We start from the raw sequence: 14,196 nt of genomic DNA, 5'->3' as shown, positions 1-14,196 counted from the left end.
TGCTGAGTTCGATGATATCTCACACAAGACTCTATATCATCCGGTTCATTAGCTGTGAAAAGGGCGTGGCAAAAGCTTAGGGGCGGGGTCAAACTATCACCAATTATAAAGGAAGTCTGTGCTGAGTTCATTGATACCCCTGCACAAGGGTCAACCTTAAATTGTTCAAATGTTATGAAAGGGGGCGTGGCTTAGCTTAGGGGGGGGGTGATCAAACCATCACCACTAATTAAAAGGAAACTCTGTGCTGAGTTCAATTATACCCCTCACACAAAGGGTCTACATGAAACGGGTCATTAGCTATCAAAGGGGGCGTGGGTTTAACCTTAGGGAGCGGGGTCAAACCATCACCAATTAAAAAGAAAGTCTCTGCTGAGTTCAATTATGGTCTCTACCTTAGATGGGTAAGGTTTTTATGAAAGAGGGGGTGGCTTTTGCATAGGGGTGGGCCAAACCATCACCAATGAATAAGGAAGTCTCTGCTGAGTTCAATGATATCTCACACAAGGGTCTACATGAAACAGGCCATTAGTTAGAAAAAGGGGTGTGGCTAAAGCATAGGGGTGGGCCAAACCATCACCAATGAAGAAGGAACTTTCTGCTGAGTTCAATGATAACTCTCCGAAGACTCTACATCATCCCGGTTCATTAGCTGTGAAAAGGGGCGTGGGCAAAAGCTTAGGGCGGGGGTCAAACTATCACCAATTGCAAAGGAAGTCTGTGCTGAGTTCAATGATACCCCTCACACAAAGGTCAACCTTAAATGGTTCAAATGTTATGAAAGGGGGCGTGGCTTAAGCTTAGGGGCGGGTCAAACCATCACCAATTGTAAGGAAGTCTGTGCTGAGATCAATGATACCTCAAAAGAGACTCTCACCTCAGATGGGTAAGGTTTTATGAAAGGGGCTTTGAAGCATAGGAGTGGGCCAAACCATCACCAATGAATAAGGAAGTCCCTGCTGAGTTCAATGATATCTCACACACGGTCTACATGAAACGGGTCATTAGTTATAAAGGGGGCGTGGCTAAAGCATAGGGGTGGGCCAAACCATCACCAATGAAGAAGGAACTTTCTGCTGAGTTCATTTTATACCTCATCACAAGGGTCAACCTTTAAATTGTTCAAATGGTATGAAAGGGGGCGTGGCTTTAAGCTTAGGGGCGGTCAAACCATCACCAATTAAAGAGGAAGTCTGTGCTGAGGTCAATGATACCTCACACAAGACTCTACGGCCATAACGGTTCATTAGCTGTGAAAAGGGGCGTAGCAAAGCTTAGGAGCGGGTCAAAACATCACCACTTAAAAGGAAGTCTGTGCTGGATTAAATGATACCCTCACACAAGGGTCTACATGAAACGGGTCATTATGTTATAAAGGGCGTGGCTTAACCATAGGGAGAGGGTCAAACCATCACCAATTAAAAGGAACCCTCTGCTGAGTTCAATTATACCTCACAAAAGACTCTACCTTGGATGGGTAAGGTTTTATGAAAGAGGGGTGGTTTAAGCATTAAGGTTGGTCAGCCAAACCATCACCAATGAATAAGGAAGTCTCTGCTGAGTTCAATGATATCTCACACACGGGCGACATGAAACGGGTCATTAGTTATAAAAAGTGCGTGACTAAAGCATAGGGTGGGCCAAACCATCACCAATTAAAAAGGAACTCTCTGCTGAGTTCAATGATAATCCCCACAACAAGGGGTCAACCTTTAAATTGTCCAAATGTTATGAAAGGGGGCGTGGCTTAACCATAGGGTGCGGGTCAAACCATCACCAATTAAAAAGAAGTCCTCTGCTGAGTTCAATTATGGCTCTACCTTTAGATGGGTAAGTTTTTTAAGAAAGAGGGTGGCTTAAGCATTGGGGTGGGCCAAACCATCACCAATGAATAAGGAAGTATCTGCTGAGTTCAATGATATCTCACACACGGGTCTACATGAAACGGGTCATTAGTTATAAAAGGGGCGTGGCTTAAGCTTAGGGGGCGGGTCAAACCATCACCAATTAAAAAGGAACTCTGTGCTGAGTTCAATTATACCTCACACAAGACTCTACCTTAGATGGGTAAGGTTTTATGAAAGAGGGGGTGGCTTAAGCATAGGGGTGGGCGCAAACCATCACCAATGAAGAAGGAACTTTCTGCTGAGTTCAATGATACCCTCACAGAAGACTCTACATCATTCGGTTCATTAGCTGTGAAAAGGGGGCGTGGCGAAAAGCTTAGGGCGGGTCAAACTATCACCAATTAAAAAGGAAGTCTGTGCTGAGTTCAATGATACCTCACACAAAGGTCAACCTTAAATTGTTCAAATGTTATGAAAGCGGGCGTGGCTTAAGCTTAGGGGGGGGTCAAACCATCACCAATTAAAAAGGAAGTCTGTGCTGAGTCCGATGATACCTCACACAAGACTATATATCATTCGGTTCATTAGCTGTGAAAAAGGGCGTGGAAAAAGCTTAGGGGCGGGTCAAACTATCACCAATTATAACGGAAGTCTGGCTGAGTTCATTGATACCCGCCACAAGGGTCAACCTTAAAATGCCTCAAATGTTATGAAGGGGGCGCGTGGCTTAAGCTTAGGGCGGGGTCAAACCATCACCAATTAAAAGAAGTCTGTGCTGAGTTCGATGATACCTCAAACAAGACTCTATATCATTCGGTTCATTAGCTGTGAAAAGGGGCGTGGCAAAAGCTTAGGGGGCGGGTCACACTATCACCAATTAAAAAGGAAGTCTGTGCTGAGTTCAATGATACGTCACACAAGGGTCTACATGAAACGGGTCATTAGTTATGAAAGGGGGTTGGCCAAACCATCACCAATGAAGAAGGAACTTTCTGCTGAGTTCATTGATACCTCACATAAGACTCTACCTTAAACGGGTCATTAGTTATAAAAGGGGGCGTGGCTTAAGCTTAGGGGGCGGGTCAAACCATCACCAATTAAAAAGGAACTCTGTGCTGAGTTCAATTATACCTCACACAAGACTCTACCTTAGATGGGTAAGGTTTTATGAAAGAGGGGGTGGCTTAAGCAATGGGGGTGGGCCAAACCATCACCAATGAATAAGGAAGTCTCTGCTGAGTTCAATGATATCTCACACACGGGTCTACATGAAACGGGTCATTAGTTATAAAAGGGGGCGTGGCTAAAGCATAGGGGGTGGGCCAAACCATCACCAATGAAGAAGGAACTTTCTGCTGAGTTCAATGATACCTCACACAACGGTCAACCTTAAATTGCTCAAATGTTATGAAAGGGGGCGTGGCTTAAGCTTAGGGGCGGGTCAAACCATCACCAATTAAAAAGGAAGTCTGTGCTGAGTTCAATTATACCTCACACAAGACTCTATATCATTCGGTTCATTAGCTGTGAAAAGGGGCGTGGCAAAAGCTTAGGGGGCGGGTCAAACTATCACCAATTAAAAAGGAACTCTGTGCTGAGTTCAATTATACCTCACACAAGACTCTACCTTAGATGGGTAAGGTTTTATGAAAGAGGGGGTGGCTTAAGCATTGGGGGTGGGTCAAACCATCACCAATGAATAAGGAAGTCTCTGCTGAGTTCAATGATATCTCACACACGGGTCTACATGAAACGGGTCATTAGTTATAAAAGGGGGCGTGGCTAAAGCATAGGGGGTGGGCCAAACCATCACCAATGAAGAAGGAACTTTCTGCTGAGTTTAATGATACCTCACAGAAGACTCTACATCATTCGGTTCATTAGCTGTGAAAAGGGGCGTGGCAAAAGCTTAGGGGGCGGGTCAAACTATCACCAATTAAAAGGAAGTCTGTGCTGAGTTCAATGATACCTCACACAAAGGTCAACCTTAAAATTGTTCAAATGTTATGAAAGGGGGCGTGGGTTAAGCTTAGGGGGCGGGTCAAACCATCACCAATTAAAAAGGAAGTCTGTGCTGAGTTCGATGATACCTCACACAAGACTCTATATCATTCGGTTCATTAGCTGTGAAAAGGGGCGTGGCAAAAGCTTAGAGGGCGGGTCAAACTATCACCAATTATAAAGGAAGTCTCTGCTGAGTTCAATTATACCTCACAAAAGACTCTACCTTGGATGGGTAAGGTTTTATGAAAGAGGGGGTGGCTTAAGCATTGAGGGTGGGCCAAACCATCACCAATGAATAAGGAAGTCTCTGCTGAGTTCAATGATATCGCACACGTACCATGGAAACGGGTCATTAGTTATAAAAGGGGCGTGACTAAAGCATAGGGGCGGGTCAAACCATCACCAATTAAAAAGGAAGTCTGTGCTGAGTTCGGTGATACCTCACACAAGACTATATATCATTCGTTCATTAGCTGTGAAAAGGGCGTGGAAAAGCCTTAGGGGCGGGTCAAACTATCACCAATTATAAAGGAAGTCTGTGCTGAGTTCATTGATACCTCCGCACAAGGGTCAACCTTAAAATGCTCAAATGTTATGAAAGGGGCGTGGCTCTTAAGCTTAGGGGCGGGTCAAACCATCACCAATTAAAAGGAAGTCTGTGCTGAGTTCGATGATACCTCAAACAAGACTCTATATCATTCGGTTCATTAGCTGTGAAAAGGGGCGTGGCAAAAGCTTAGGGGGCGGGTCACACTATCACCAATTAAAAAGGAAGTCTGTGCTGAGTTCAATGATACGTCACACAAGGGTCTACATGAAACGGGTCATTAGTTATGAAAGGGGGTTGGCCAAACCATCACCAATGAAGAAGGAACTTTCTGCTGAGTTCATTGATACCTCACATAAGACTCTACCTTAAACGGGTCATTAGTTATAAAAGGGGCGTGCTTAGGCTTAGGGCGGGTCCACACCATCACCAATTAAAAGGAACCTCTGTGCTGAGTTCAATTATACCTCCCCCACACAAGACTCTACCTTAGATGGGTAAGGTTTTATGAAAGAGGGGGTGGCTTAAGCAATGGGGGTGGGCCAAACCATCACCAATGAATAAGGAAGTCTCTGCTGAGTTCAATGATATCTCACACACGGGTCTACATGAAACGGGTCATTAGTTATAAAAGGGGGCGTGGCTAAAGCATAGGGGGTGGGCCAAACCATCACCAATGAAGAAGGAACTTTCTGCTGAGTTCAATGATACCTCACACAACGGTCAACCTTAAATTGCTCAAATGTTATGAAAGGGGGCGTGGCTTAAGCTTAGGGGCGGGTCAAACCATCACCAATTAAAAAGGAAGTCTGTGCTGAGTTCAATTATACCTCACACAAGACTCTATATCATTCGGTTCATTAGCTGTGAAAAGGGGCGTGGCAAAAGCTTAGGGGGCGGGTCAAACTATCACCAATTAAAAAGGAACTCTGTGCTGAGTTCAATTATACCTCACACAAGACTCTACCTTAGATGGGTAAGGTTTTATGAAAGAGGGGGTGGCTTAAGCATTGGGGTGGGTCAAACCATCACCAATGAATAAGGAAGTCTCTGCTGAGTTCAATGATATCCTACACACGGGTCTACGTGAAACGGGTCATTAGTTATAAAAGGGGGCGTGGCTAAAGCATAGGGGTGGGGCCAAACCATCACCAATGAAGAAGGAACTTTCTGCTGAGTTTAATGATACCCTCACAGAAGACTCTACATCATTCGGTTCATTAGCTGTGAAAAGGGGCGTGGCAAAAGCTTAGGGCGGGTCAAACTATCACCAATTAAAAAGGAAGTCTGTGCTGAGTTCAATGATACCTCACACAAAGGTCAACCTTAAATTGTTCAAATGTTATGAAAGGGGGCGTGGGTTAAGCTTAGGGGGCGGGTCAAACCATCACCAATTAAAAAGGAAGTCTGTGCTGAGTTCGATGATACCTCACACAAGACTCTATATCATTCGGTTCATTAGCTGTGAAAAGGGGCGTGGCAAAAGCTTAGAGGGCGGGTCAAACTATCACCAATTATAAAGGAAGTCTCTGCTGAGTTCAATTATACCTCACAAAAGACTCTACCTTGGATGGGTAAGGTTTTATGAAAGAGGGGGTGGCTTAAGCATTGAGGGTGGGCCAAACCATCACCAATGAATAAGGAAGTCTCTGCTGAGTTCAATGATATCTCACACACGGGTCTACATGAAACGGGTCATTAGTTATAAAAGGGGGCGTGACTAAAGCATAGGGGGTGGGCCAAACCATCACCAATGAAGAAGGAACTCTGCTGAGTTCAATGATACCTCACAGAAGACTCTACATCATTCGGTTCATTAGCTGTGAAAAGTGGCGTGGCAAAAGCTTAGGGGGCGGGTCAAACCATCACCAATTAAAAAGGAAGTCTGTGCTGAGTTCGATGATATCTCACACAAGACTCTATATCATTCGGTTCATTAGCTGTGAAAAGGGGCGTGGCAAAAGCTTAGGGGGCGGGTCAAACTATCACCAATTATAAAGGAAGTCTGTGCTGAGTTCATTGATACCTCACACAAGGGTCAACCTTAAATTGTTCAAATGTTATGAAAGGGGGCGTGGCTTAAGCTTAGGGGCGGGTCAAACCATCACCAATTAAAAAGGAACTCTGTGCTGAGTTCAATTATACCTCACACAAGGGTCTACATGAAACGGGTCATTAGCTATCAAAGGGGCGTGGCTTAAGCTTAGTGGGCGGGTCAAACCATCACCAATTAAAAAGGAAGTCTGTGCTGAGGTCAATGATACCTCACACAAGACTCTACGTCATACGGGTCCATTAGCTGTGAAAAGGGGCGGGCAAAAGCTTAGGAGCCGGGTCAAAACATCACCAATTAAAAAGGAAGTCTGTGCTTAGTTCAATGATACCTCAAACAAGGGTCTACATGAAACGGGTCATTAGCTATAAAAGGGGCGTGGCTTAACCATAAGTGCGCTCGGTCAAACCATCACCAATTAAAAAGAAAGTCTCTGCTGAGTTCAATTATGGCTCTACCTTAGATGGGTAAGGTTTTATGAAAGAGGGGGTGGCTTAAGCATAGGGGGTGGGCCAAACCATCACCAATGAATAAGGAAGTCTCTGCTGAGTTCAATGATATCTCACGCAAGGTCTACATGAAACGGGCCATTAGTTATAAAAGGGGTGTGGCTAAAGCATAGGGGTGGGCCAAACCATCACCAATGAAGAAGGAACCTTCTGCTGAGTTCATTGATACCTCACATAAGACTCTACCTTAAACGGGTCATTAGTTATAAAAGGGGGCGTGGCTAAAGCATAGGGGGTGGGCCAAACCATCACCAATGAATAAGGAAGTCCCTGCTGAGTTCAATGATCTCTCACACAAGGGTCTACATGAAACGGGTCATTAGTTATAAAAGGGGGCGTGGCTAAAGCATAGGGGGTGGGCCAAACCATCACCAATTAAAAAGGAAGTCTGTGCTGAGTTCAATGATACCTCACACAAGGGTCAACCTTAAATTGTTCAAATGTTATGAAAGGGGGCGTAGCTTGCCTGGGGGCGGGTCAAACATCACCAATTAAAAAGGAAGTCTGTGCTGAGGTCAATGATACCTCACACAAGACTCTACGGCCATACCGGTTCATTAGCTGTGAAAAGGGGCGGGGAAAAAGCTTAGGAGCGGGTCAAAACATCACCAATTAAAAAGGAAGTCTGTGCTGAGTTCAATGATACCTCACAAGGGTCTACAGGAGGGTCTACGCAGAAACGGGTCATTAGTTATAAAAGGGGCGTGGCTTAACCATAGGGAGCCGGGTCAAACCATCACCAATTAAAAAGGAACTCTCTGCTGAGTTCAATTATACCTCACAAAAGACTCTACCTTGGATGGGTAAGGTTTTATGAAAGAGGGGGTGGCTTAAGCATTGAGGGTGGGCCAAACCATCACAAATGAATAAGGAAGTCTCTGCTGAGTTCAATGATATCTCACACACGGGTCTACATGAAACGGGCCATTAATTATAAAAGGGGGTGTGGCTAAAGCATAGGGGGTGGGCCAAACCATCACCAATGAAGAAGGAACTTTCTGCTGAGTTCATTGATACCTCACATAAGACTCTACCTGAAACGGGACATTAGTTATAAAAGGGGGCGTGGCTAAAGCATAGGGTGGGCCAAACCATCACCAATTAAAAAGGAACTCTGTGCTGAGTTCAATTATACCTCACACAAGGGTCTACATGAAACGGGTCATTAGCTATCAAAGGGGGCGTGGCTTAACCTTAGGGAGCGGGTCAAACCATCACCAATTAAAAAGAAAGTCTCTGCTGAGTTCAATTATGGCTCTACCTTAGATGGGTAAGGTTTTATGAAAGAGGGGGTGGCGCTTATGCAGAGGGTGGGCCAAACCATCACCAATGAATAAGGAAGTCTCTGCTGAGTTCAATGATATCTCACACAAGGGTCTACATGAAACAGGCCATTAGTTAGAAAAGGGGGTGTGGCTAAAGCATAGGGGGTGGGCCAAACCATCACCAATGAAGAAGGAACTTTCTGCTGAGTTCATTGATACCTCACATAAGACTCTACCTTAAACGGGTCATTAGTTATGAAAGGGGGCGTGGCTAAAGCATAGGGCGTGGGCCAAACCATCACCAATGAATAAGGAAGTCTCTGCTGAGTTCAATGATATCTCACACAAGGGTCTACATGAAACGGGTCATTAGTTATAAAAGGGGGCGTGGCTAAAACATAGGGGGTGGGCCAAACCATCACCAATTAAAAAGGAAGTCTGTGCTGAGTTCAATGATACCTCACACAAGGGTCAACCTTAAATTGTTCAAATGGTATGAAAGGGGGCGTGGCTTAAGCTTAGGGGGCGGGTCAAACCATCACCAATTAAAAAGGAAGTCTGTGCTGAGGTCAATGATACCTCACACAAGACTCTACGTCATACGGTTCATTAGCTGTGAAAAGGGGCGTGGCAAAAGCTTAGGGGCGGGCCATCAAAACATCACCAATAAAAAAGGAAGTCTGTGCTGAGTTCAATGATACCTCACACAAGGGTCTACATGAAACGGGTCATTAGTTATAAAAGGGGGCGTGGCTTAACCATAGGGAGCGGGTCAAACCATCACCAATTAAAAAGGAACTCTCTGCTGAGTTCAATTATACCTCACAAAAGACTCTACCTTGGATGGGTAAGGTTTTATGAAAGAGGGGGTGGCTTAAGCATTGAGGGTGGGCCAAACCATCACAAATGAATAAGGAAGTCTCTGCTGAGTTCAATGATATCTCACACACGGGTCTACATGAAACGGGCCATTAATTATAAAAGGGGGTGTGGCTAAAGCATAGGGGGTGGGCCAAACCATCACCAATGAAGAAGGAACTTTCTGCTGAGTTCATTGATACCTCACATAAGACTCTACCTGAAACGGGACATTAGTTATAAAAGGGGGCGTGGCTAAAGCATAGGGGGTGGGCCAAACCATCACCAATTAAAAAGGAACTCTCTGCTGAGTTCAATGATACCTCACAGAAGACTCTACATCATTCGGTTCATTAGCTGTGAAAAGGGGCGTGGCAAAAGCTTAGGGGGCGGGTCAAACTATCACCAATTAAAAAGGAAGTCTGTGCTGAGTTCATTGATACCTCACACAAGGGTCAACCTTAAATAGTTGAAATGTTATGAAACGGGGCGTGGCTTAAGCTTAGGGGGCGGGTCAAACCATCACCAATTAAAAAGGAAGTCTGTGCTGAGGTCAATGATACCTCACACAAGACTCTACGTCATACGGTTCATTAGCTGTGAAAAGGGGCGTGGCAAAAGCTTAGGGAGCGGGTCAAAACATCACCAATTAAAAAGGAAGTCTGTGCTTAGTTCAATGATACCTCAAACAAGGGTCTACATGAAACGGGTCATTAGCTATAAAAGGGGGCGTGGCTTAACCATAGGGTGCGGGTCAAACCATCACCAATTAAAAAGAAAGTCTCTGCTGAGTTCAATTATGGCTCTACCTTAGATGGGTAAGGTTTTATGAAAGAGGGGGTGGCTTAAGCATAGGGGGTGGGCCAAACCATCACCAATGAATAAGGAAGTCTCTGCTGAGTTCAATGATATCTCACACAAGGGTCTACATGAAACGGGCCATTAGTTATAAAAGGGGGTGTGGCTAAAGCATAGGGGGTGGGCCAAACCATCACCAATGAAGAAGGAACTTTCTGCTGAGTTCATTGATACCTCACATAAGACTCTACCTTAAACGGGTCATTAGTTATAAAAGGGGGCGTGGCTAAAGCTTAGGGGGCGGGTCAAACCATCACCAATTAATAAGGAAGTCTGTGCTGAGGTCAATGATACCTCACACAAGACTCTACGTCATACGGTTCATTAGCTGTGAAAAGGGGCGTGGCAAAAGCTTAGGGAGCGGGTCAAAACATCACCAATTAAAAAGGAAGTCTGTGCTGAGTTCAATGATACCTCACACAAGGGTCTACATGAAACGGGTCATTAGTTATAAAAGGGGCGTGGCTTAACCATAGGGAGCGCGGGTCAAACCATCACCAATTTAAAAGGAACTCTCTGCTGAGTTCAATTATACCCACACAAAGACTCTACCTTGATGGGTAAGGTTTTATGAAAGAGGGGGTGGCTTAAGCATTGAGGGTGGGCCAAACCATCACAAATGAATAAGGAAGTCTCTGCTGAGTTCAATGATATCTCAACACGGGTCTACATGAAACGGGCCATTAATTATAAAAGGGGTGCGTGGCTAAAGCATAGGGTGGGCCAAACCATCACCAATGAAGAAGGAACTTTCTGCTGAGTTCATTGATACCTCACATAAGACTCTACCTGAAACGGGACATTAGTTATAAAAGGGGGCGTGGCTAAAGCATAGGGGGTGGGCCAAACCATCACCAATTAAAAGGAACTCTCTGCTGAGTTCAATGATACCTCACAGAAGACTCTACATCATTCGGTTCATTAGCTGTAAAAAAAAGGGCGTGGCAAAAGCTTAGGGGCGGGTCAAACTCCATCACCAATTAAAAAGGAAGTCTGTGCTGAGTTCATTGATACCTCACACAAGGGTCAACCTTAAATAGTTCAAATGTTATGAAAGGGGGCGTGGCTTAAGCTTAGGGGGCGGGTCAAACCATCACCAATTAAAAAGGAAGTCTGTGCTGAGGTCAATGATACCTCACACAAGACTCTACGTCATACGGTTCATTAGCTGTGAAAAGGGGCGTGGCAAAAGCTTAGGGAGCGGGTCAAAACATCACCAATTAAAAAGGAAGTCTGTGCTTAGTTCAATGATACCTCAAACAAGGGTCTACATGAAACGGGTCATTAGCTATAAAAGGGGGCGTGGCTTAACCATAGGGTGCGGGTCAAACCATCACCAATTAAAAAGAAAGTCTCTGCTGAGTTCAATTATGGCTCTACCTTAGATGGGTAAGGTTTTATGAAAGAGGGGGTGGCTTAAGCATAGGGGGTGGGCCAAACCATCACCAATGAAGAAGGAACTTTCTGCTGAGTTCATTGATACCTCACATAAGACTCTACCTTAAACGGGTCATTAGTTATAAAAGGGGGCGTGGCTAAAGCATAGGGGGTGGGCCAAACCATCACCAATGAATAAGGAAGTCCCTGCTGAGTTCAATGATCTCTCACACAAGGGTCTACATGAAACGGGTCATTAGTTATAAAGGGGGCGTGGCTAAAGCATAGGGGGTGGGCCAAACCATCACCAATTAAAAAGGAAGTCTGTGCTGAGTTCAATGATACCTCACACAAGGGTCAACCTTAAATTGTTCAAATGTTATGAAAGGGGCGTGGCTTAAGCTTAGGGGGCGGGTCAAACCATCACCAATTAAAAAGGAAGTCTGTGCTGAGGTCAATGATACCTCACACAAGACTCTACGTCATACGGTTCATTAGCTGTGAAAAGGGGCGTGGCAAAAGCTTAGGGAGCGGGTCAAAACATCACCAATTAAAAGGAAGTCTGTGCTGAGTTCAATGATACCTTACCCCCACAAGGGTCTACATGAAACGGGTCATTAGTTATAAAAGGGGCGTGGCTTAACCATAGGGGCCGGGTCAAACCATCACCAATTAAAAAGGAACTCTCTGCTGAGTTCAATTGTACCTCACAAAAGACTCTACCTTGGATGGGTAAGGTTTTATGAAAGAGGGGTGGCTTAAGCATTGAGGGTGGGCCAAACCATCACAAATGAATAAGGAAGTCTCTGCTGAGTTCAATGATATCTCACACCGGGTCTACATGAAACGGGCCATTAATTATAAAAGGGGTGTGGCTAAAGCATAGGGGTGGGCCAAACCATCACCAATGAAGAAGGAACTTTCTGCTGAGTTCATTGATACCTCACATAAGACTACCTCAAACGGGACATTAGTTATAAAAGGGGCGTGGCTAAAGCATAGAGGGTGGGCCAAACCATCACCAATTAAAAGGAACTCTGTGCTGAGTTCAATTATACCTCACACAAGGGTCTACATGAAACGGGTCATTAGCTATCAAAGGGGCGTGGCTTAACCTTAGGGGCCGGGTCAAACCATCACCAATTAAAAAGAAAGTCTCTGCTGAGTTCAATTATAGGCTCTACCTTAGATGGGTAAGGTTTTATGAAAGAGGGGTGGCTTAAGCATAGGGGTGGGCCAAACCATCACCAATGAATAAGGAAGTCTGCTGTTCAATGATATCTCACACAAGGGTCTACATGAAACAGGCCATTAGTTAGAAAAGGGGTGTGGCTAAAGCATAGGGGTGGGCCAAACCATCACCAATGAAGAAGGAACTTTCTGCTGAGTTCATTGATACCTCACATACAAGACTCTACCTTAAACGGGTCATTAGTTATGAAAGGGGGCGTGGCTAAAGCATAGGGGCGTGGGCCAAACCATCACCAATGAATAAGGGAAAGTCTCTGCTGAGTTCAATGATATCTCACACAAGGGTCTACATGAAACGGGTCATTAGTTATAAAAGGGGGCGTGGCTAAAACATAGGGGGTGGGCCAAACCATCACCAATTAAAAAGGAAGTCTGTGCTGAGTTCAATGATACCTCACACAAAAGGGTCAACATTAAATTGTTCAAAATGGTATGAAAGGGGGCGTGGCTAGCTTAGAGGGCGGGTCAAACCATCACCAATTAAAAAGGAAGTCTGTGCTGAGGTCAATGATACCTCACACAAGACTCGATCATATGGTTCATTAGCTGTGAAAGGGGCGTGGCAAAAGCTTAGGGGCGGGTCAAAACATCACCAATTAAAAAGGAAGTCTGTGCTGAGTTCAATGATACCTCACACAAGAGGTCTACATGAAACGGGTCATTAGTTATAAAGGGGGGCGTGGCTTAACCATAGGGGCGGGTCAAACCATCACCAATTAAAAAGGAACTCTTGCTGAGTTCAATTATACCTCACACAAAAGACTCTACCTTAGATGGGTAAGGTTTTATGAAAGAGGGGTGGCTTAAGCATTGAGGGTGGGCCAAACCATCACCAATGAATAAGGAAGTCTCTGCTGAGTTCAATGATATCACACAACGAGGTCTACATGAAACGGGCCATTAATTATAAAAGGGGGTGTGGCTAAAGCATAAAGGGTGGGCCAAACCATCACCAATGAAGAAGGAACTTTCTGCTGAGTTCATTGATACCTCACATAAGACTCTACCTGAAACGGGACATTAGTTATAAAAGGGGGCGTGGCTAAAGCATAGGGGTGGGCCAAACCATCACCAATTAAAAGAGGAACTCTGCTAAGTTCAATGATACCACAAAAAAATCTACATTATTCGGTTCATTAGCTGTGAAAAGGGGCGTGGCAAAAGCTTAGGGGCGGGTCAAACTATCACCAATTAAAAAGGAAGTCTGTGCTGAGTTCATTGATACCCCACACAAGGCTCAACCTTAAATAGTTGAAATGTTATGAAAGGGGGCGTGGCTTAAGCTTAGGGGCGGGTCAAACCATCACCAATTAAAAAGGAAGTCTGTGCTGAGGTCAATGATACCTCACACAAAGACTCGTCAACGGTTCATTAGCTGTAAAAGGGGCGTGGCAAAAGCTTAGGGAGGCGGGTCAAAACATCACCAATATAAAAGGAAGTCTGTGCTTAGTTCAATGATACCTCAAACAAGGGTCTACATGAAACGGGTCATTAGCTATAAAAGGGGCGTGGCTTAACCATAGGGTGCGGGTCAAACCATCACCAATTAAAAGGAAGTCTCTGCTGAGTTCAATTATTCAACCACAAAAGACTCTACCTTAGATGGGTAAGGTTTTATGAAAGGGGG

Source organism: Perca fluviatilis, chromosome 9 (genome assembly GCF_010015445.1).
Source record: "Perca fluviatilis chromosome 9, GENO_Pfluv_1.0, whole genome shotgun sequence".
In the NCBI taxonomy this organism is placed as follows: Eukaryota; Metazoa; Chordata; class Actinopteri; order Perciformes; family Percidae; genus Perca; species Perca fluviatilis.
The sequence above is the reverse complement of the archived record's forward strand: the minus strand, read 5'-3'. Positions refer to the sequence as shown.